Source organism: Urocitellus parryii, chromosome 8 (genome assembly GCF_045843805.1).
Source record: "Urocitellus parryii isolate mUroPar1 chromosome 8, mUroPar1.hap1, whole genome shotgun sequence".
NCBI classification, from domain to species: Eukaryota; Metazoa; Chordata; class Mammalia; order Rodentia; family Sciuridae; genus Urocitellus; species Urocitellus parryii.
The window spans coordinates 40,906,269-40,927,989 of NC_135538.1; the positions used below are offsets into that span (position 1 = coordinate 40,906,269).

General features: G+C 36.5%; 1 pseudogene across 1 annotated transcript in view; it reads right to left on the bottom strand.

Moving 5' to 3' along the window:
• LOC113178635 (uncharacterized) overlaps positions 1 to 21,721 on the bottom strand; it is a 35,383-nt pseudogene that overhangs the window by 4,590 nt on the left and 9,072 nt on the right. Inside the window, exon 7 of the transcript XR_013344110.1 lies at positions 17,403 to 17,510. The product of XR_013344110.1 is annotated as an uncharacterized LOC113178635 (transcript). The remainder of the gene's footprint in view (positions 1 to 17,402; positions 17,511 to 21,721) is intronic.

Consider the following 21,721-nt stretch of genomic DNA (forward strand, 5'->3'; position numbering starts at 1 on the left):
AAGATGATTTGCTTAGACAATTCTGAAGTTGCCAACTGGGTTGAATTTTGTGATTATATTACTCATTTGATATTGTTGACCAGAATAAAGTTTGAAACTATAGAAAAAAGAGGAAAAAAGGAGAGTCTTCTATAAGACACTTCCTTTGCTCACTGCTCTGTCACTAACAGAGAAACTCTCTGTTCCAGAAAGTTGGAAACACAAATAAACAAGCCCAGATGGCAGCTCTGTGGAAGGGACGGAGGCAGCTGGACTTCACAAATACTTTGCCTCATTTCTTTTGGAAACTTTGAGTACTGTACAACTGCATGAACAAAACACCTTTTAAAAAGAACTGTATCTTTAATTATGGGGTACTAAGAATGAGATTTAGAGTAACTTGTTTGCAGTTAAGATTTCCAGATACTAGTATTTTAAGTTCTTATTATAAAGTTATAATTTTAATTCTCAGAAATCATAAATTTTATCAATTAATAGAAAGTTTATACTAACTAAATTATTGGTTGGATATTATTTTAAGATTTTTTCAACTTACGCAAATCCTTTTTTTTTTTTTTTTGGTTTGCTCTGGAAACAGTGCATCTTTGTGCAAGAAGCAAGAACAGCCCATTTTTCTTTGTCAAATATTGAGCTGACCAGCAAACAAACTCCATTCCAGGGACATACACAAAACCCCAAATCTATATATGTTCACATGCCTAATTTTATTTAAAGCTAAGGCTACCAAAAGAAAGAAGTTAGCATTCTTAATTTTCTTTTTAATTGAGAGTTTTAAATTGATTAAGATGATAGTAATAATCAGAGAAGTAACCAAACAATTGTATTTTTTCTGTACTTTTTAAAATATCACAATTTGAGAAAATATTTGTAACATGGTACTATTTATTCCATTTCTTTTCCTTGTCAAACATAGGACACAAACATATACCCCCTTAACCTTGAATCTATTCATAAAATTTAGGCCAGTCATTTTGATCTGCTCTTTAAGATTCACAGCACAATCCATTCCAGGATCCTAAGGCTTTCTGTAACTTGAATTTTTTTTTTGATTCATTTATTTATGCTGGCGAGGATGTGGAGAAAAGGGTACTCTTGTACATTGCTGGTGGGACTGCAAATTGGTGCGGCCAATTTGGAAAGCAGTTTGGAGATTCCTGGGAAAGCTGGGAATGGAACCACCATTTGACCCTGCTATTGCCCTTCTCGGACTATTCCCTGAAGACCTTAAAAGAGCATGCTACAGGGATGCTGCCACATCGATGTTCATAGCAGCACAATTCACAATAGCTAGACTGTGGAACCAACCCAGATGCCCTTCAATAGATGAATGGATAAAAAAAATGTGGCATCTATACACAATGGAGTACTATGCAGCAGTAAAAAATGACAAAATCATGGAATTTGCAGGGAAATGGATGGCACTAGAGCAGATTATGCTTAGTGAAGCTAGTCAATCCCTAAAAAACAAATACCAAATGTCGTCTTTGATATAATGAGAGCAACTATGAACAGAGAGGGAGGAAGAGCAGGAAGAAAAGATTAACATTAAACAGAGACACGAGATGGGAGGGAAAGGGAGAGAAAAGGGAAACTGCATGGAAATGAAGGGAGACCCTCATTGCTATACAAAATTACATATAAGAGGTTGTGAGGGGAATGGGAAAATAAACAAGGAGAGAAATGAATTACAGTAGATGGGGTAGAGAGAGAAGATGGGAGGGGAGGGGAGGGGGGATAGTAGGGGATAGGAAAGGTAGCAGAATACAACAATTACTAATTGGGCATTATGTAAAAATGTGGATGTGTAACCGACATGATTCTGCAATCTGCATTTGGGGTAAAATTGGGAGTTCATAACCCACTTCAATCTAATGTATGAAATATGATATGTCAAGAGCTTTGTAATGTTGTGAACAACCAATAAAAATTAAAAAAAGAAGTTAATCTTAAAAAATCTTTTCAGCAAAAAAAAAAAAGAAAATAAATGAATCAAGGTTTAAATTCAATGCAGCCAAAGTAATTGGAAACAGTAGCCAAGCCAGTTGCAAACCATCGGCTCTATTATTAAATATTATTACTAAAGGTAGGAAGATTTGACAGTCGTTATTGAAAAAGCATCTGGTAGTATAGCTCTAATATCATCAGTAGTATACGATTTTTAGTCTTCAGAACAAAAGATGTATTCATTCAGAATTCTAAGTCACTCAGTGAATAGATTCTTATTGAGTGCTTATTACACGCCAGCAGCACCAGAGTCACAGGCATGTACCCTGTTGTCTTGAAATTCTTAGTTATTTTTGAGGAAGGGTACCATATTTTAATTTTGTTGGGAATATAGCACTGAACAATAGCATCATAGTTCCCTCCCTCAGATGATTTATAGAGAGAAAAAAGAATAAAATATTAATTATATGATTAATCAATAAAATGTTATAAACAGTATGATAAGGAAAGTATGGAGTAACTATTGATAGCATTCAGCAGATCTTTTGTGCTGTTCAGAAACGAAGTGAAATAAAATCTACCATTAAAATAATAATAAACATATATTATTTTCCCCCCATTCCTTCAAAGTCATGATGAGAGTTGAAATCCAGCAATTTTGTGGTTCCTCTCTTCAATTTTGCTGACCTTTATCTTGCAATAGTTAATATGCTTAAGGGAAATCTAGGACATCACAAGCCAGAACCATATCTGTGGCTTTTTCTGCCCTTGCCTCTGCAGTTCTTATTCATAGTGCTTGAACTTGTGGTAAAATAAGGTTGTAATCTGGGGTTAAAATGTTGGTAATGTTCAAAAGATGAGTCAAGAAAGAAAACTATCATTAGCCCTTGTCATGTGAAGTCAAAAAATACCTTATCCTGCCATAGCTCAGGGGAAATTCTGAGCCTATCTACATTCAGCACTTTAAGCAGTCAGATTTGTGATGGCATGTTCAGTCTTTTCAAGTTGTTAAGAAAAAAGAGAGAGTCTCAACTAGACATAGGCTATGAATGTTTGCTGTAGGAATAAACAAGGAAGGGACTACTGGAAATCTCAAAACCCTTTGCCTCCTGGGGTGCTGGAGCAGCACCGGTACCCCATGTACAGGATGATGTTCTCATGATTCAACTTCTCTTTGCCTCCCTTTTTAGAGGAACTTAACTGATTATGATTCTGATGGCAACTCAAAATAAAAAATAAAAAGGAGCCCGGTGCGTTGGTGCATGCCTGTAATCCCAGGGGCTCCAGAGCCTGAGGCAGGAGGATGGTAAATTCAAAGTCAGCCTCAGCAATTTAGCAAGGTCCTAAGCTACTTAATGAAACCTTTCTCAAAAATATAAAAAGGGCTGGGGATGTGGCTCAGTGGTTAAGCACCCCTGGGTTTTATCCCTTGTACCAAGAACAGGGCAGGGGACTGGGGTTATAAATCAATGGCACAGTGCCCATGTTCAAGCCCCCATACCACCAAAAAAGCAAACAAAAAAGCAAATATGGCAAGCCATTGCGTAAGTAGATACAAAATGTAGGATTTAAACTAAAGGCCTAAATTTCACAGTGACATAATTACTTAGCCCAAGTTTTCTTTTCTTCATTTATAAAATATTTTAAACTAGGTTTAAAAGTTCCTTTCAGCTCAATGAGTCTTTATCTTATTATATACAGAACATAGCAGCCTTAATTCTAGTACAAGATTTGCTTCCAAACAGAATCCATTGACAAAGTGTCTAGCAGTCAACTTCAGTCCCCTAATTATCTTTGTGAACATTTGTCATTTCCGGGTGGGATCTCCAAATGTATTCCCAGAAGTAGAATCAGTAAATGCCTCATATTCTAGACAAGAAGATGTCAGAAGGGTACGGAAAACAAATACTGGGAATTGGGCACCTGAACTCCACAAGGCTATCTGCAGACCTAACCACAGATTTGCATGTCCTCTCACACCAACTGACATCACTTCCTCATCTGGTTACCACACTGGGAAGCATGATTAGTGTGGGATTAAGCAAACTCTGTGTTTGATAAGGAACTACTCCATTGTCTCCAGAGGTAGAATTCTCACCAGAGAGAAGACCCCAAAAGGTGAAGTCTTTTGTCCTAATAGCCTTCATAAAATCTGAAGTATGTAAGTAAATGAAGCACATGTTATTTCAGTGGAAATGAAATATCACTTATATACTTCTGAGCAAAAACTAAAGATATGTTAAGAATTTTTTCTTTTTAATTTTTTTTTTTTGGGGGGGGAGCTGTTTTTTCCTCCTCCCAACTTTTGTATCAGGTATTGAACTCAGGGGCACTTAACCACTGAGCCACAACCATAGCCTCAGCCCTTTTTATTTTTCATTTTGAGACAGAATTTTGCTAAGTTGCTCAGTGCCTAGCTGAGTTGTTGAGGCTGGCTTTGAACTTGCCATCCTCCTGCCTCAGCCTCCAGAGTTGCTGGGATTACAGGTGTGTGCTACCACCCCTGGTGGCTTCTCTCTCATTTTTAAAGGCAATATTATATAAGTAGATCTATACATAATAAGATTACTAAGGCAATATGAGTCACTGGATTTGCCTAATATCATTTTTTTTTCCTCAAAGCACATTGTTTCAAAAAAAAAAAAAAAACCAAGGAGATTTTGTTGTTTTTGGAGTGTCCGGAGCCTGCGTTCCTTCCCCACCTCACTTGGTGTGTGAATCTTCACTCTCCTCTCAGGGTCTGTTTTATTTCTTCCAAACAAGATCATCAACAAAGTTTAGAAGACAAACTTCCTGGGAAACAGCCTGCAGTTTTAACCACACACATTTCTACCGTGACCATAACTTTATCAGTTAAATTAAAATATGGTGACACTTCTATTTAGATAAAAGTTCCTGGGTTTTGTCTCAAATGTCAACAAATCCAGCATCAAGTTAGAATGATATCCTGTCCTCAATTTTTGTCTCTCTTAGATAAACTATGACTCTTTAGCTTGTCCCCGGGGCATCAGATTTAAACAGAGTTGACACACAAAAAAAATGCGGAGTAAGTGAAAGAACATACTTTTCATTCATTCAGATCCTCCAGCTTTAAGGAAAACGGTGCACCACCCATTCCTTTTGTCTGCTGCCTGCTTCTCTACCACTACCAGATTCACTCCATGATATTATCTCCTCAGTTTCTCTCCAAATCCTGCATGCAGCCCTGCTATGTGGAGGTGGGGCACGTAGTATTGTGTGAATGTGGAACGTTGGTCTCCTACGTAAGTACAGGGTCATGATAGGAGCAAGTAAAATGTCTGACTCCTGCTACACATATCCAGACACCTTCTGTGTGTCCTCAGGTAACAGTGTCCTGGGTAGAAATGAATGCACTTGGGAACCATCATGAGCTCCTAATGATGGAGCCTGCTGATTGAGAATCGCATGTTATCCCCTTGAGATGGGTACAATCTTGGCAAGACCCAAAATCTGGAAATGATTTGAAATATAAAGGGGTGTTTTCTACCTTTACAGTTACACAAATTTCATCGTTTTGAATTATTAACTCCTAAAGGAAAATCAGGTGAGACACTCTAAAGTCAAACATACAGGATGAGAAGTTCTCTTCAAGAGCCTTAGGAAATGTCAATGTCAAGATTTATGTATTAATGGTTCTATCTCATACTATAAAATTAAGTTTTAAGGTCTGCATTTTAGAAGATAATTTGAGTCTTAAGTTTTAAGTACACACTAATGGTTTAGTTTATGGCTAATAAAGGTGACTTTATTTCTAATGTTTTGCATGCTTGTTTTTCAAAAGTTAAAACATTCCCATGATTCAAAACTCAACAAAGAAGATAAAAGTGAGATCTTCCCCACAACTTATACCCATCCACCTAATTCTCAGCATCAACCAGTGCTGTCACAGTCCTACCTACCGTCTCCTGGTCTTTAATGCAAATCAATTCATACATTGTTTCCTTCCCCCTATTGGAACAAAGGTATACCTTATCAAAACTGTTCTGTCTCTGGCTTTTTCCCTTAAGAAAACTGAAAGAAGCTGAGTGCAAGGATGCACACTTGTAATTCCAGCTACTCCAGAGGCTAAGGTGAAATAACTGCAAATCAAGCCACCCGAGACAACTTAGTGAGACCTTGTCTCAAAAAAAAGTTTAAAAAAACTTGGAATACAGCTCAGAAGAATAACCACTTCTGGGTTCAATACCCAATACCAAAACCAAACAAACAAACAAAAAACACAATGGACCCTAGAGCCAATAATGGACAAAATAAAGCATTCCATATTTACTCCTAATGCTTACTGAACTTATTTCCAAAACATTTCCATGTATGTTAAGTAAGTTATTAGACATGATGTTAACAAAATAAATCACTCTAATGGAAACAGCCTATACATTATAATCTACTAAATTTAACCATCTTTTGTGTTTTATTTGGTCCTAGCTGATATATTCTATAGACCTCTATTATATTATGTATCTGTAAGAACATAACGAAAAATGTGCTTGAAAATGTTGATAAGAATTCTAACCAGGCCCGATGATGGACATTTCTAATCCCAACAAGTCTGAAGGCTGAGGCAGGAGAATTCAAAGTTTGAGCACCCTACAGAAACTCAATGAGAACCTCTTTTTCTCTCTTTTGTTGTTGTTGTTATCTTCCAGGAATTGAATAGAGGATCTCTTAACCACTGAGCAACTTCCCCAACCATTTAAAAAAAATATATATATATATATTTTTTTTTGTTTTTTTTGAGAAAGGGCCTCCCTAAATTGCTGAAGCTGGCTTTGAACTTTCAATCCTCCTGCCTCAGCCTCCCAAGCCACTGGGATTACAGGCATGCACTAGCTCACCCAGCCCCTTGAGATGCTATCTCTACGTAAAATTGCAAAAATAGGACTGAGAGCCTATGTTCACTCATAGAGTACTTGCCCAGCATGCTCAAGGCAATGGATATGATCCTCAATTCCCCAGATGGGGTGGGGGTGTGGAGAGGGCTTTGGACTGAAAATAGGCCAAATAATCTGCCAAAACATGCTTCTATTAACTCCAACAGGGGGAACAGGGGATCAAATTGGAGTAATAGGGAAAAATAAATATAAAATAGAAACTTCAAAAAGTACAAAAATAAAATTTAAATAATTATGAGGACCAAGAAAAAAGGGGGGGAAAGCTTAGAAAAACAGTCAAGGGCATGGATTTGGCAATGCTTTAATTGTAAAATATGATTAATGAATATGACAGAATTTGGAGAACTTAAAAGTACAAATTGTTTACAGTCTTAGGCCAGGCATAACTGTTTTCTTACTTAATCTTCAGCCAAGTATCCATTTCCTTTTGCTCTTAAAGCCAGATTGATGACATTTTAATTTTTACATTATCTCTTTTTTCTCTTATGTACAGTTTTAGGAACAGATGCATTTAGCCAATAAATTTAAATTAAAAGCATTTCAGGGGCAAAAAGCAATAAACCAAGAAGAAAGAGTCTCCATGTTACTTCAATCTGTACAGTTTAAGTATTTGAAATATTGTTGCTCGCCTATACATCTACTTATTCATTCTGCTTCTCTAATGCTACAGTGCTACTTTGCCCATCATCTTAGCCCCCTATACCTTCAGAGCACTGAACATAAAGTAAGTATTCCTTACATATTAGTTTGAGGTGGTGCACACCTGTAATTCCATATACTAAGGCAGGAAGATAGTAAATTCAAGGTCAGCCTTATCAATTTAGCAGCGTTGGGGATGTAGCTCAGTGGTAGAGTGCCTCTAGGTTCAATCCTCAGTACTGAGAGGAAAAATTTGTGTGTATGAATACACATGTAAATATGATAGTGTATATATAAATATGAATATGTATATATTCAATGAACAAATCCAGAAATGAAATATCATCTCATTGAAGAACCTAAATTCTAACTTAAAATTCTTCTCTGCTGTGGTTTACCATTATTTTCTCTTATCTAACTTCCATTTGAGGAAAAAACATAAGTTATCATAAAAAAATATCAATAATTTCATAAAATTTTGATAACTGACAATCTACTTTGAAGAATGGGCCAGGCACAGTAGCACACGCTGAGGCAGGAAGGTTGCAATTTATCAAGACTGTACAAATATTTAAAATAAAAGGGGGCCAGGCACAGTGGTTCACACCTGTAATCCCAGTGGCTCTGGAGGCTGAGACAGGAGGTTCCTAAGTTCAAAGCCAGCCTCAGCAACCACAAGGTGCTAAGCAACTCAGTGAGACCTTGTCTCTAAATAAAATACAAAATAGTGCTGGGGATGTGGCTCAGTGGTCAAGTGCCCCTGAGTTCAATCCCCAGTACCATAAATAAATAAATAGGCCCGAGGTTGTAGCTCAGTGGTAGAGCAACCCTGGTAGAGTTCCACAGTACTGGGGACAATGAAAAGAAATGGGTAGGTGAATGTTCAGTTTTAGTTTAGTGCTAGTAACTCAACATAGAAATCTTTCATGACCATATCTTTTGGGAAGACAATATAGGTTTCTATGGGTGGGAGTCCTTTGTTTTATATAGGTAAACAGACACACACACACACACACACACACACACACACACACACACACACTCATTTGTGGCAGCACTTAAGATCAAACCCAAGACCTTGCATTTCTTTTTTTTTTAATAATGTTATTTTATTTTTTATACCTTTATTTTATTTGTTTATATTTATGTGGTGCTGGGGATCAAACCTAGTGCCTCATGTATGCTAGGCAAGCACGTCTACCACTCAGCTACAGTCCCAACCCAGGACCTCGCATTTCTTGACAAACACTCTACCACTTAGCTACATCCCCAGCCCTTTTCTTTAATTTATTTCCATCCCCAGCCCTTTTCTTTAATTTATTTCCATCCCCATATGTTTAAAAAGGATTTAAGTCAGTATTCACTGGTACATTTGTTTTAATTATAGCTATTAAATTCTCACAATACCTAACTATTTTCTGGGCACTTAACAAATATTTAATACATCAGTGACATCAAAGTGCTTATTTGCTTATTTGAAAAAAATGTGTAACTTATTTAATGAGGCATGGAAAAAATAATGAAATCAGCTTCTAGGTTTTAGCTTTTTCCTCTAGTGCTCATAGTAGCTTTATATTTTTCAAACTTTCATATACATAAGTCACTCATCAATCACCATCAGCTTTTCATGGGGTTCTCTTCTGCCCACTTAGTCCTTCCATCAGGTACTGTAAAAGGTAAGATTGTCCTTCCAAAATGTTGCATTATTTCTAAAGTTCTGAAAGAACTTTATTTATTTATTTATTTATTTATTCTGTGCATTTTGGGAAGCACAGAATGTCCAACTAGGGAGTGACTTGGTCATTTTGGACTAATGAAATATCTCATATCTATGATTTGAGGTTACATTGTTTGTAGAAAGGAAACTTCAAGGACATTTCATGAAACTTCTATTGTCAATATCGCATTTTTCCTGAGCCTTTATTATGCTTAGAAATTTATGAATATTATATTTATAATTAAGGTAGATGGAAATCAATGAGATCTTTAGATACATAAATCAGTCTTTAGATGAAAGTCTAAGAAAATGATGTTATGGAACATTAGAGAGGAATAATTTTAAAACAGAACACTCATATGGCAGTCATAAAAGAGAACCAGGGAATTTTTCTGTTCACAGCCTGTATTTTAAAGATGTAGACATCCAGGGTATCAAAACAAACCATTTGTGTTATGCCTCCTGTGTCTATTCAAAATGGGAAGTTCAAGGAAATTTGCCAGGTATTTAAATAAACACTGCTGGTTAATGTCCTCATACCACAACAAGCAAACGCTCAGGAGACTCTATTCCTGGTAGGTTAAAAAAATAAAAAAAGAAAGAAAGAAAAGAAAAAAAATGCTTTTTATATCCAAAAAGGTAAACTCTCTTCCATAAATTATCAATTTTCTCATTAAAATAGCTGATTTAACAAAAGAACAAGCACTCAAAATTTACAATAACAAAGAAATTATTTCTTTGTGCTAATGCACCATAAAGTTACATAATATTTTAAAAGTAAAATAAGACATAGAAAGTATTAAACAATGGTTCAGCCTACTCCTACAATTCTGCTCTAGAATGTGAACAGGAAGACACAGTATCTGATCCTCAATGAATGTCAAGCACCAATGTGCTACTGACAACATTATTGTTGTTATTGTTGTCATTATTGTTTTCTGTACTAAGGATTGAATCAGGGCTGCTTTACCACTGAGCTGTATTCCTAAGCCTTTTTATTTTTTTATATCGAGATAGGATCTAAGTTGCTGAGACTGGCCTTGAACTTGTGATCCTCCTGCCTCAGCCTCCTGAGTCTCTGGGATTACAGACCTGTGCCACTTCAGCTAGCCATGAATATTATTTTATTATACATGATAGCAGCTACACGGAAACCATTCCCACTTTACAAATCAAGAAACTGAGATTGAGGCACTCGATCACAAAGCCAGTAAGATGTGATCTATAAGATTTGAGCCTATTGCTGTCTAAAACTACTATGTTCTTATCTTCTAGGGAGTACGAGGTTAATTACTAGGCTACCAATAGACCTTAAACACAATTTGATTATTGTACCTTTTAGAACTAGTTTTCATATGTAGTACCTTTAAATCTCATCTAAAATTTGAGTAGTCTTATTTATTTACTTTTTTTTTTTTTGAAGTGGATGTCTAACCAAGTTGTTCAGGCTGGAACAATTAGAACTTGGGATCCTTCTTTCTCAGCCTCCAGAGTGGCTGGGATTAGAGTAGTGTGCCACTGCCCCGATGCAATTTACAGACTTCATCCTTTTGAAGCAGTACTCTGTGATAACTGAAAGAATCTGTTGACCTAAGGTCCTAAAAGGATTGCTAAATTTAAAAGTGAACCCAAACTGGGTGTGGTGGTGCACGCCAGCGATCCCAACTATTCAACAGGAGTGTCACAAATTCAAGGCTGGCCTCAGCAATTTAACAAAATCCTGTCTCAAAATACAAAGTAAGAAAAAGGACTGAGGATGTAGCTCAGAGCATACTGGGCTCAATCTCCACTACAGCAAAATTAAATAATTAATTATTATTATTTTAAATAGCCAGGAACAGTGGTACATGCCTGTACCATTGTGCATGTATAGGTACATGCCTGTACCTGTAATCTCAATGACTCTGCAGGCTGAGGAAGGAGGATTGCAAGTTCAGGCCAGCCTTTGCAACTTAGTGAGATCCTGTCTCAAAATAAAAAAGAAAAAGGACCAGGGATTTAGCCCAGTGGTAAAATTCCCATGGGTCAAATCTCCAGTATAAATAAATAAATAAATGAATGAATGAATGAATGAATGAATGAATGAATGTATGTGAACTCAGATAATGTTTTCTCTAAATAATTTCATGGAGCTTCCAGAGTTTAGATTTTAACATTGAGCAAATGATTAGCTTTTCAAAAACAACAAAATAGTGAAGAAAGGACAGATGAAGAATGTATACACATACACACCCTCACACACACCCTGAAAGGAATCTTTTCCTTTGGACAATAACGGAATGTTCTTTGTTGGTTGCTAATTTTGTAGCATTGTTTTCCTTAAAAGGTACAATTTAAGGCTATTTGGGGCATAATATAATATTTTGATAGATATGTAGTTATATAGCCAAGAGTATAAAGTTGTACATCGTGTCTATCAAGAATGTTGCTTTCAAACATAAATACCCTGAGGGAAAATGGCTATTAATCAGAGATCAATTTTGCCACTTTTGATTGTAGAAGTCAGAAAGAAGCCCCTTCACAAGAAGCAATTCTCCAGCCTCTCCAACTTGCTGCAGACTGACTCAATGTTAACAACCTAAAAGTGTAGTTTCGAATTACAATCTAAGTGGAGGCTTTCAAATTACTGTAGGCTGCTGTTATTACCATTGGAATGTTTGAATCCAGGGAACAAGTTAATCCCAACCCCAGACAACTGAGTGAAACTCCTATGATCACCATCCACCAACACTGTTTCTGGGACCTGAAATAAATCCTACCCTGTTGGGCTCCTGAGACTACCAAGATTCTCAGTCCTGTCTGCCCCAAACTGAAGTTGCTGGGCTCCAACACTCTGCTTCTGCCTGTGACTGTGAATCATCAAAAACTGACCTCATGATACCACTTCTGCCCATTAACCTCACTGCATGGCCCATTCCACTGATCCCTCACTGACAGATTCTTCCAGCCACCTTCCCACCTTCCCTGCCATGTTTCTCCCTTAGCAACCTATTTCACCACAGACAAGCTGGAGCGGAGGCAACTCATCCTATTACACCACATTCTGCAGTCTACAGATCATATCAACCTTCCCTTTCTCAATCCTTGGAGTACTATGGCTTGTTAATATTTTCCTCCTCAAATACGTCTTGACAAGTGAATGCCTTCTTTGGAGGGGTGGATAGGGTCACGGGTTAGGTACTGAGAATTGAATCCACAGGCAATCGACCACTGAGCTACAATCCCAGCCTTTTCATCTTTTATTTAGGGACAGGGTCTCCCTAAATGGCCAGGCTGGCCTTGAACTTCCATTCTCCTGCCTTAGCCTCTTAAATTGCTGGGATGACAAGCATGTGCCACCATACTCAGTGAATGTCTTCTTTCACATGAATTATGCATTTATTTATTCATTCAATAAAATTTGAATAATTAATATGTGCTACATGAAGGGAATAACAGATAAATGATATACTAGGAAGGGAGACAAACTGTAAGCAAATGACCATGTTGTACTATAAACATTAGCATAAACTGAGCGTGGTGATGCACACTTGTAATTCCAGAAACTGAGGCTGAGGTAGGAGGATGGCAAGTTCAAAGCCAGCCTCAGCAACTCAGTGAAGTCTAAGCAACTTGTCTCAAAATAAAATATAAAAAGGGCTGGGAAATGTGGTGCAGTGCTTAAGTACCCCTGGTTCAACCCCTGGTACCAAACAACAACAACAACAAAAACCACCATCTAAAACCAAAGGTTAATGTTAATGTTTCACCCATACTGCTTCTCCCATCCTCCATATCCCTCATCACCATCAGCCATGAGGTCCCCAGAAAATTATGGAACAAGAATAGAAAACTCAAATTTTTATACATGTCCAAGGACACAATCACAACAATTTACTTAATGATCACTTTTTTGTTGTTGTTTGGAGGTGGGAACAGTCCACAACAGTCAACATACCAACTATTTCCTTAGAGTTTGCAAAGAGGTGGTCGATTTGTAGTTAGCTTTGCCAAATAAAATAGAGGAAAACAAATTTGTCTTATATTTTTATTCTCTAGGCCTGCTTACAGACTGATTTAATTTAGAACACATACAGCTAAAGAAGAATCCATCTATCAAATTTTTGAAAAATAAAAATGTCTGACAACATTGAGCTCACATTCTTGCATTCTATCAGCTGGAGCTTAGTGTGTATGGCCCTTCTTTATTTTTTATTTATTTTAGGGCAAAGACTTTTTATTTCAATTTGAGTATTTACAGCAATATATAGAACAAGAAAAAAAATAAGACTTCAGAGAAAAACAGATCATCATTATGAGGGTAATACCCATGTTCTGATTTGTTTTAAGAAAAAAAAATGCTGTGGCGCTCAGTGGCGCACACCTGTAATCCCAGCAGTTTAGGAGGCTGAGGCAGGAGGATTGAAAGTTCAAAGCCAGTGTCAGCAACTTAGCAAGGCCCTGAGCAACTCAGTGAGACCCTGACTCTAAATAAAATACAAAAAAAGGGCTGGGGATGTGGGATGTGGCTCAGTGGTCAAGTGCCCCTAGGTTCAATCCCGAGGGGGGAGTGCCCTTTTTAAATGCCACTGTGTAGACTGTGCTATTTCTGTCTTGTATCCAGACCTCACCTATGATACAACAAATTGTAACCCTGTGTAAGAAACCTGAATTTAAGACCTAAATCTTAATTCCAATTCCCAACCAAAATGTTTTTTTCTTTACACAGTTTAAGACAGCATTTTTACACACGAAAAGGAACACCTACTAAATATTAAAAAGTTAATTCAGGAAAACTGAAAATGATTTTACAAAAGACACTGAGGCTGACAAAGCCACAGCCGTTTTCATTTCGGATCAAACACTGGAATGTCCACAGAACTACTGGGTGGGAGCTACTGTCCTGTAGCAAGGCCATTTGTCTTGTCTCGTGCCCCTTTTTAAAATCACCATTTGTTCTTCAGTTTATCTACTACCTGTCCTCTTGATTCCTGGGTCCTATAGGCCTGAGTGTTCCTCCCTGGCCTGATCCAAACTCTATTTACACACTGCGTGATCACATACACCCACCAACTGTAGCAGTCTCACCTTAACTATGCCCACATTCCAGTTGAAAACTAGGTAACTTCATTAGAATAATACATTTGTACTGACTATACATTATCAGACCCCATTATATATGCCTTAAAAACACAACTTACTTCTCAAACATCCTATGATTCTTGGGGACTTTTTATTTTGCTTTGTTTTCAATGGCATAGTATTTGCACAGCTTCCCACATACTTTATTTAACTGATTAATTAATTAATGTTTCGGTGCTAGGGATCCAACCTAGGGCCACGCTCACCAGGTAAGCACTCTACCAATGAGTTACTCTTATAGCCCACTATCTGATTTAGCTTCAGCCCTCAGCCTATCAGGTTAGAGAACATGCCATAGTGGAAAAAGCATAGTGGATTTTAACTGACAAGGATGAATATTTTAGTCCCTGCTCTATAACTAAGATAACTGCATGACTTTGGAAAGCCATTTAATCTCTCAGCATCTCAGTTTTCCTGTATGAAAAATACAGAGTTTGGACAGAACAGCTTGACTCTCAGTCTCTATTGCTGTTAACAATGGATGATACTATGAAGTTAGCTCATAATCAAGATCTTCTCAAACTTGAGAATCAGAACATCAACTCCTAAGGTAAACAGTTAAGTAACTTTCCTGTATTACTGTAAAGTTTTATGACATTGGAAAACATTTATCTATTGTCAGACTTGCATAGCATCACTGCAGATTGCTAGGAGACAGTAAATGTTTTTACAAGCAAAAAGCCTTCACTTTTTCCTACTGCTATCTACTGGAAAAAAAAAAAAAAAAAGAAGAAGAAGAAAAAGGTTTACACAACTACTGGTCTAAAACATCCCTTTTGTTTACTCAGAGCCATTGATAGACTTTTTATTCTAATTTTATTTTGGTACCAGGATTAAACCCAGGGTGCTTTACCACTGGGTTACATGCCCAGCTCTTTCTATTTTTTATTTTGAGACAGGGTATTGATAAGTATCTTAGAACCTTGATAAATTGCTGAGTCTGGCCTCCAACTGGCAATTCTCCTGCCTCAACCTCCCAAGTCCCTGGGATTACAGGTGTGTGCTGCTGCTGCATCGTGTATTTTTATTTTTTTGGTACTGGACATTGAACCCATAGGCACTTTACCATTGAGCTACATCCTCAGTTCTTTTTATTTTTAAATTTTCAGCCAGGCTTGATAAATTGCTGGGGCTACCCTCAAATTTAAGATCCTCCTGCCTCAGCCTCTATGTCCCTGAAATTACAGGCAAACCTATCCCACCTGAGTTCTTAAAGATGTAAACTAAAGAAAAAGAAAGGCTGCTTTGGGGCTGGAGTCATGCCTCAGTGTTAAAGTGCTTGCCTAGCATATGTGAGGCACTGGGTTCGGCCCTCAGCACCACATAAAAATAAATAAATAAAAGTATGTGTCCACCTACAACTAAAAAGATATTTAAAAAAGAAAGGCTGGCTTTTATCCTCTAAACTTCAGCAGCTCTAGGAAGGAGACAGAAGTCCTGTGTAGACAAATTTCAAAGTGAAAGAATGTCATTGAGGAACTATTACCAGCAGTGGTCTAGTTGATTCAAATTATCAAAGGGTGGGTTTTAAAAAGCAGGGAAGTGAGCCTGGCGAGGTGGTACATGCCAGTAATCCCAGTGGCTCGGGAGGCTGAGGCAGGAGGATCATGAGTTCAAAGCCAGTCTCAGCAAAAGCAAGGCCCTAAGCAACTCATTGAGACCCTGTCTGTAAATAAAATAAAAAATGGGGCTGGAGATGTGGCTCAGTGGTTGAGTGCCCCTGGTTTCAATCCCCAGTACCAAAAAAAAAAGAAAGAAAAGAATCAGGGAGGTGAAATTTCCAGATTGTGGAGACAAGACCACCTTGAATACACCCAGTCTCTATCACAAGATTAAGCACCTACCTCATAAAAACTTCCCTTTATGCAAATTAATGAGATTGCCTTAATGTTAATTAACATAATAAACACTTTCTCTATATACACACATATCTCCCCCAACTGCTTTTTTTAGGGGGGGAGGGGGGATCCTGTAATCACAGATCATTGATTCTCAGAAAGACCAACATCAATCCTATCTTCATTCCCACAATTAACTTCCAAACCGAAATTGTTTCAGTTTGGAAACTGAAGAATGAGCCAGACAAAATTATCCTAGACAGAGAATTGTTAGTCATAGAAACAGGGAAGTAATTCTGAAGTTTGTTAAATTGCTATCATTAAAAAAGTTATTAGTCCATTGTTATATTTGGTAATCATGTAAAATTAAAATGAAACAAAGCAATGGAAGTGAGAAAGCAGAAGATAAAAATTTACCAAAATATTCAAGAATTTGCAATAACTCTACTTATTCTGTTATTTATTTTTTTAAAAGTAATTAAAAACATAAGCTATCCCAAATATTAGTTTTTTAAAGTGGATCCCATATGCAACCGTATATATTATCCATATCTTTAGAAAGTTGGGTAGATAAGTAAAATTTTTGTTACAATATTATTTTAAAACTAATAGAGAAAATGCATGAATTATCATATACTACTACCAGCAATATAGAATTATTAAAAAATAAAGGAACGTTTTAAATTTAACTTCCCTCTATCCCACTTCCCTCGATAAGTGTTAAGCACTCCAAGAAGAATTATAGCAAGGAAAATATTTAATTTGTCAATAGATAAAGATGCTGTCAATATACGCATTTCATGACCAACATATAAATCCATCAATAAATGGTAAAATTTTATATATTTTATACACACACATCATATATTTTATATATATATATATATATATATATATATATATATATATATATATATATATATAAAATATAGAGGGTGCATTCTGAAGTGGCATGTTCGGGCTTCATTCTTACCCTATAATTCTTGTTGAATAGTGCAATGGGGTGAAATCATCCTGGAAATTTGCATTGGTGGAGTTAGAAGAATAGACATCTTTCCCAGATGAGTAACAAATACCATGTGTGTAAATATAGTTACTAATTGGTAATATAGAAATACATATATCTCCATCCCAGATACTAAGTAATAAAGGCTAGAAATAATGTTGGAGCAGGTTAGGGCAACTCAATTAAAAGGACAATTTATCAAGAATGCTGAAAATTCTACATACCAGCCTGGCACTTGCAGTTCCACCTACGCAGGAGGCTGAGGTAGAGGATAACTTGAGTCCAGGTGTTAGAGCCCACCCAGGGAAACATGTAATGCCGTGTGACCCCATCTCCAAAAAGTAAAAAACAAATGAAAAAGGAAGTTGGGGGGGGAGGAGAAGGAGAAAAAGAAAAAGTTCTACGTTCTGTATGTTTCATATACAAAGTATAGTCTAGCAGGACGTGCTGAAGAAAATGTCTTTCTGTAATGCTCAGCAAAGGAATTTTCTAACTTTTTGTTTCTCTAGGAGTGAGAAACAGAATAGGAATAGTGGTTGTATTAAGGTTAAATATATAGTTACATATATTATATAATATAATATATATTTAAGTATTTAAGTGATAGGTATATAGGTATACACACACACACACACACACACACACACACACACACACAGTGTACAGCACCTGGCACATAAGAAAAAAATCAAGAAAATATTTCCAGTAGCTATAGTAACAAAAACGGCAGGGTACTAGCACCAAAACAGATGCGTAGACCAATGGTAGAGAAAAAATGACACAGAGACAAACCCACATAAATAGATATCTCATACTAGACAAAGGAGTCAAAAATATTCATTGGAGAAAAGAGAGCCTCTTCAACAAATGGTGCTGGGAAAACTGGAAATTCACATGTAACAAAATGAATTTAAACCCCTATCCCTCACCCTGCATAAAACTCAAAGTGGGTCAAAGACTTAGGCATTAGAAAAGAGACCTTGTGCCTAAAAGAAAAAAAGTAAGCCCAAATCTTCACCATGTTAGCTTAGGAACTGACTTCCTTAACAAGACTTCTAAAAGGCAAGAAATAAAATCAAGAATCAATAAATGGGATGGAGTCAAACTATAAAGCTTCTTCACAACAAAGGAAACAACCAAGAATGTGAAGAGACAGCCTACAGAATAGAAGAAAATCTTTACCACGTACACCTCAGATACGGCATTAATATCCAGAATATATTAAAAACTCAAAAAACTTAACACCAACAAAACAACCCAATCAATAAATGGACCAAGGAACTGAACAGACACTTCAAAGAGGAAATACAATCCCAATCAACAAATATAGGAAAAACTGTTCCACATCTCTGGCAATTAGAGAAAAGCAAATCAAAACCACTCTAATACTACTAGTCAGAATGGTAATTATCAAGAATATAACCAATAATAAAGCGTTGGCAAGGAAAAGTGCTGGTGGCAAAGTAAACTGGTGCAATCAGTGTGGAAAGGATTATGGAGATTCCTCAGAAAACCTGGAATGGAACCACCACTTGACCCAGCTATCCCACTCTTCAGTCTATACCCAAAGGACTTAAAATCAGCATACTGTATTGACACAGCCACATCATGTTCTACAGCAGCTCAATTCACAATAGCTAAACTATGGAACCAGGCAAATGGATGGAACTAGAGAACATCATGCTAAGTAAAATAAGCCAATCCCCAAAAAACCAAAGAATAAATGTTTTCTCCGATAAGCAGATGCTGATCCATAGTGGGCACAGACAGGTAAGAAAGAATTAAGGAATGTTGGATTGTGCAGAGGGGAATGAGGGGAGAGTTGGGGCAGAGGGGAATGAGGGGAGAGGTGGGGCAGAGGGGAATGAGGGGAGAGGTGGGGCAGTGAGGATGGGAAGGAGGGTAGAATGAGACAGACATTATTACCCTGTGTACATGTATAATCACACTAATGGTGTGACTGCACCGTGTAGTCAGAGGAATGAGAAGTTGTGCTCCTTTTGTGTACAATGTGTCAAAATGCATTCTACTGTCATGCATAACTAATTAGAACAAATTTTAAAAAATAAAAGGGAGACCAGTAGACTAGAAGAAGGGGATGGGGGAGGGAGACATTAGAGAATGAAATTGATTAAATTATACTGTTTTATTGTGTGCACATATGAATACATTATAATAAATCCACTGTTATGTATAATACACTAATAGAAAAGGGGAAAAAAATAAAACACACCAGCTTTCAGGCAGATTTTTTTTTTTAGTTCCTATCTTTTACTTAAAATGATTTCAAGATCACATTATGCAAAATAGAAAACTGGTGTTTGACAGGAAACATTTTCCTCATACTACGTAATATAATTAGAGGCAAAAGGAATTGCCAGTTCTCAGAACAGATCATAAAATTATGAAGTCAGAAAAAGCTGGTTCTATGAAGATTATTGTTGACACCCATCTGTGAAACCTCCCTGCTCACAATCAAGATATGCTGATTTAATCTTTGACATGTGATTAAATTTATAGGAAAAACTTAAAACACATCAAAACATGAAGAAGCTTTCAAATTTTTTAGCACTGTTTCTTAAAGTGTGATCCACAGCCCAGCAGCATTGGCATGGGAACAGGTTAGACATGTAAATGATCAGCCCCATTACAGACCTGATGAATCTGAAATTCTGAAGAAGGAGCCCAGTAATACTTGTGTTTAGTAAGCTTTCCAAGTGATACTGCTGCATGAGAAAGAGTGACTCAGGGTATGCCTTGAAATTACATTATCAACTTTCTACCTAAAGGTGGTAAAAAATTAAGGATCATAAACTCAACTATAAAAAGCAGTGTATCAAAGAGAGGCTAGGAATAAAGGCCAAAAATGTTTGAAAAACTATTTAATTCTGCAGAAGACTCACTTACAAGCTTTACGAAATAAGTACATAATTAAAATAGAATATTATAAATTAAAAATACCTAAGCTATAGCTTTAAAACTGCACATCACCCTCCAAAAAAATGGCTATACAGTAGTATGCTTTACAATCAATATCAACTTTTCAATGAACAAATATTAAAACATTTTAACTGAAGAGTTAAGACAGCATTAGAGTCTATGACAAAGACACTAATTTGTTTATTTAAAAAAAAATGCTAACAGCCAGTGAAAATGCAACATTGAAGGTTAAAGATATCTATGGAACAATTCAACTTCAATTTTTTGATTCATAAAATAAATATTATCACAGGTTTCTAAACACATCAGTGACTGAATTTCAGAAAAAACAAATCACTAGCCAGGCATGGTGGTGGCATGCCTATAACCTAGTGTCTCAGGAGGCTGAGGCAGAAGGATCCCAAGTTCAAAGCTAGTCTCAGCAACTTAAAGCGACCTGTCTCAAAATTAAAAATAAGAAGGGCTGGTGATATGGCTCAGTGGTTGAGTACCTCTTGGGTTCAATCTCTGGTATCAAAAAATAAATAAATAAATAAATAAAAATCACTGCCCAAAATTCTTTCTACATCTCAGTTCCTCAGTTCTCTTGACACTGGCATCATGTTCTATAGTGCTTTTTCTCTGAAGCAGATAGGCACCAGACTTTTAAAAACAAACAAACAAACAAAAAAAAAAAACAGTACTATGGATTGAGTTATGTTCTTAGCCCTTTATTTTAAATTTTGAGACAGGTCTCCCTAAGTTGCCCAGGTTGGCTGCCAACTTTTTTGCATCAACCTCCTGAGTAGCTAAATTACAGGCATCCACCACTTTGCCCAGCAACATTTAACATTTTTATCATTTAACTTCTGTACTTGACAACTCCTATAACTGGCACCTCAATATACTTATATACTTAGTATATACTTATATATACTAAGTTAATCAAAAGCCAACATTAAATAGCAAACTTAGGAGCCAATTCCAGGGGCACATTAAAAATCAGTGTTTGTCATTGTGAGTTATGCAAATCCACTCACCAATACACATATATTTAAATATAAATTTGATGAAAAAATATTAGTGTTCATGAAAAACTGAAATGCAATGTAACTATTATACTAACAATTCTTGTTTAAAAAAAAAAACCCTACAGATGAAGGTGTATTTTTAGTTAACATTTAATCAAAATTGTGTTTTCTGAAAAATATTTAAGTACATATTAAAATACATGTCTTCTTTTAAATCAGATGTTCTTAACAGGGGTATGCATTAGAGACCCCGATAAAAATGTTTAAAACACATATTTAAACTAAACACTTAGATTTGAATTCTCCTATACTCAACCGTAATTTGCACACTGATTAAAAAAAAAAAAAAAAAAGAATCTATTTTGACTACAGGCCAAAGGCTGCAATTACTATTTATTTCTGCTCTAAGTTTGCTCCACTAGACCCAGATCCTGTCAGTCACAGACCTATTTTTAGTTCAAGGGCCTTCCAAGTAGGAACAAGCTGAAGCTCTCCCCCATCTTCCCATTAAAAAACCTGCAGCTTAGAGTCCATTTACTCATAAGTAAAAAATAGCTGCCTTAATTATTTTTATATTTCATCTCTTATTAACA